The sequence below is a fragment of the Pongo pygmaeus genome, chromosome 1, assembly GCF_028885625.2.
Source record: "Pongo pygmaeus isolate AG05252 chromosome 1, NHGRI_mPonPyg2-v2.0_pri, whole genome shotgun sequence".
NCBI lineage: Eukaryota > Metazoa > Chordata > Mammalia > Primates > Hominidae > Pongo > Pongo pygmaeus.
In genome coordinates, this window is record NC_072373.2 from 162,038,523 (window position 1) to 162,042,198 (window position 3,676).

At 41.8% G+C, this 3,676-nt stretch overlaps 1 pseudogene; it reads left to right on the forward strand.

Annotated features, from left to right (window-relative positions):
• The first annotated feature begins 1,708 nt into the window (after positions 1-1,708).
• Positions 1,709-2,329, forward strand: LOC129043394 (small ribosomal subunit protein eS7-like; annotated as a pseudogene).
• Positions 2,330-3,676: the final 1,347 nt, after the last annotated feature.

A 3,676-nucleotide genomic window follows, 5' to 3' on the forward strand; every position in this document is an offset into this window, starting at 1 on the left:
TGGGCTTCTACTAGAATTAAATAAAAAGACTTCTGAGTAAAACACAGTCCTTTGACCTTAACAAATGTATAATACACTGAAGTGGATATGACAAGTGCCCAAATAACTATAATCTTGGGCAATATGTGTGAAGGGACGTAATAGACATAGAAAGTTAGTTGTATGAGGGTTCACCAAGGGAGACACTGTGTCAGGTTATGGGGGAGAAGGATCAAAAGCATCTCAAAGTATGTGTAATATTTGAAAGACAGAGTTTCAACAAGCAATCCAGGAGTCTTAATATTTTTCCAACAGACAGCTTACTAAGAGCAAGGTTCAGTGAGAACGTTGTTGATAGCGATTAGAGGAAACTGGAGTTGAGTGGAACGTGGCGCAGAGGAGAAAGAGTCTCTGACCAGGGCAGGATGAGAGGGCAGGGGTTGAGGCATTGAACCTCACTTTTCTAATTAAATAACAGTATCCACCTCCAAGATTATCCTTCTCCTCCTCCACCTCCTCTAGTTTCTCCTTGTTATTGAGTGCTTATCAAATGCCTGGCATTTTGCTAAGCTTTTTATTTTTTCTATCTATCTATCTATCTATCTATCTATCTACCTAGCTAGCTATCTATCTATCTACCTACCTATCTATCTGTCTGTCTATCTATCTATCGAGATGAAGTCTCGCTCTGTCACCCAGGCTGGAATGCATTGGCAGGATTCCCTCTCACTGCAACCTCCACCTTCCAGGTTCAAGCAATTCTCCTGCCTCAGCCTCCTGAGTAGCTGGGACTACAGGCATGCACCACCACACCTGGCTAATTTTTGTATTTTTAGTAGAGATGGGGATTCACCACGTTGGCCAGGCTGATCTCAAACTCCTGACCTCAGGTGATCCACCTGCCTTGGCCTCCCAAAGTGCTGGGATTACAGGTGTGAGCCACCATGCCCAGCCAACTCTTTATATATTGAATATATTTGATCCTCATCACAGATTTTGTGAAGATAACATCATCTCCATTTCACAAGTGACTTAGCTGAGGCTCTGAGAGGTTAAGTTGTTTTCCTGAAGTCTCAGAGCTAGATGATGGTTAAGCCAGAATTCCACCAACATCTGTTTGATCCTAAATCCTTGCTTCTCATACTGCCTCTCACAATTGAGTAACAGCACCTGGCATATAGGAAATGTCCAATAAATTTATAATGGACATTAATAATAACTAATGGATATATGTCAAACAACATGTGGTGCTTGGGGGGGTATTAAAATGTTTAAAGTGGACAGAACGCTGTTCTGCACATGCACCCCAGAACTTAAAGTAAAATAAAAATAATAATAATAATAATTTAAAAAGTGGACAGAAACCAAGGTACCCTTGTGGGATTGGCAGAAGGGGAAAAAACTCACTTTTTTCTCTCTTTTTTTAGTGAATACTTACTTATATTAAACTTACTATGTGTCAGGCACAGTTTTAAACACTTTATACAAATAAACCCTCTTAATATTCATTACAATCTCATTTACAGATGAGAAAACTGAGGTACAAAACATTTAACCTAACTGGCCCATGCACACAGCTAGTAAGTGGCAAAGTCAGGTGATCTGGCTCTGGAGCCCGTGCTCTGAACCGTGCTATCTCTGTGAGGTTCAAATGGAGCCAAGCATGGAGGACCTTGTGCATCAAGCTAAGGAGAGCAGCTCTTCCTAAGCCGGCGCTCGGCGATTCTCCCAGGAGAAGGCCATGTTCAGTTCGAGAGCCAAGATCGTGAAGCCCAATGGCGAGAAGCCGGACGAGTTCGAGTCCGGCATCTCCCAGGCTCTTCTGGAGCTGCAGATGAACTCAGACCTCAAGGCTCAGCTCAGGGAGCTGAATATTACGGCAGCCAAGGAAATTGAAGTTGGTGGTGGTCGGAAAGCTATCATAATATTTGTTCCCGTTCCTCAACTGAAATCTTTCCAGAAAATCCAAGTCCGGCTAGTACGCGAATTGGAGAAAAAGTTCAGTGGGAAGCATGTCGTCTTTATCGCTCAGAGGAGAATTCTGCCTAAGCCAACTCGAAAAAGCAGTACAAAAAATAAGCAAAAGCGTCCCAGGAGCCGCACTCTGACAGCTGTGCACGATGCCATCCTAGAACTTGGTCTTCCCACGTGAAATTGTGGGCAAGAGAATCCGCGTCAAACTAGATGGCAGCCGGCTCATAAAGGTTCATTTGGACAAAGCACAGCAGAACAATGTGGAACACAAGGTTGAAACTTTTTCTGGTGTCTGTAAGAAGCTCACGGGCAAGGATGTTAATTTTGAATTCCCAGAGTTTCAACTGTAAACAAAAATGACTAAATAAAAAATACATATTCATAGTAAAAAAAAAAAAAAAAGAAAAGAAAAAAAGCTAAGGAGAGCAATCCTTGTCCTTTTGCTTTCTCCAGTCTGAGGTCTCTTCTATACCTCTTACAGCAGTCATTCTTTTTTTTTTTTTTTTTTTCGAGATCGAGTTTTGCTCTTGTTTCTCAGGCTGGAGTGCAATGGTGCCATCTTGGCTCACCACAACCTCTGCCTCCCAGGTTCAAGCGGTTCTCCTGCCTCAGCCTCCTGAGTAGCTGGAATTACAGGCATGCGCCACCATGCCCGGCTAATTTTGTATTTTTAGTAGAGACGGGGTTTCTCCATGCTAGTCAGGCTGGTCTCAAACTCCCGATCTCAGTGATCCACTTGCCTCAGCCTCCCAAAGTGCTGGGATTACAGATGTGAGACACCATGCCCGGCACAGCAGTCATTCTTTAAGACTTGCCCTCTCAGCTAATAGAGTCATTGTATCACTAATACCCTTTCATCTACATGAGATTATAAACTTTGTGAGAGTAAAAGATATCTGTCATTTTTGCATTTGTGTTCCAGCACTTGCCAGATACCTGGCATATGGTCAACACATAAGAAATATTTATGGAATAAATGAAAGAAAGCTTCATCGAATCATTCATGCTTCAGGTATCAGATAGGACATATGTTCAAGGCCATTCATTTTGCTGTAAAGGAGTAAATGAGACTGGGTAATTTATTTTTATTTATTTATGTTTAGTGTTACTTTTTAATTTAACTTTTAAGTTCACGGGGTACCTGTGCAGGTTTGTTACACAGGTAAACTCATGTCATGGGGGTTTGTTGTACAGATTATTTCATCACCCAGGTATTAAGCCCAGTACCTGTTAGTTGCTTTTCCTGATCCTCTCCCTCCACCCACCCTCCACCTCTGATAGGCCCCAGTATGTGTTGTTCCTCTCTATGTGTCCATGTGTTCTCATCATTTAGCTCCCACTTGTAAGTAAGAACATGCAGTATTTATTTGATTTTCTGTTCCTGCATTACTTTGCAAATGATAATGGCCACCAACTCCATCCATGTTCCTGCAAAGAATATGATCTTGTTCTTTGTTATGGCTGCATAGTATTCCATGGTATATATGCACCACAGTTTATCTAGTCCACCATTGATGGGCATTTGGGTTGATTCCATGTCTTTGCTATTGTGAATAGTGCTGCAATGAACATACATGTGCATGTGTCTTTATGATAGAATGATTATATTCTTTTGGGCATATACCCAGTAACGGGATTACTGAGTCAAATGGAAGTTCTGTCTTTAGATCTTTGAGGAATCACCACACTGTCTTCCATGATGGTTGAACCAATTTACATTCCC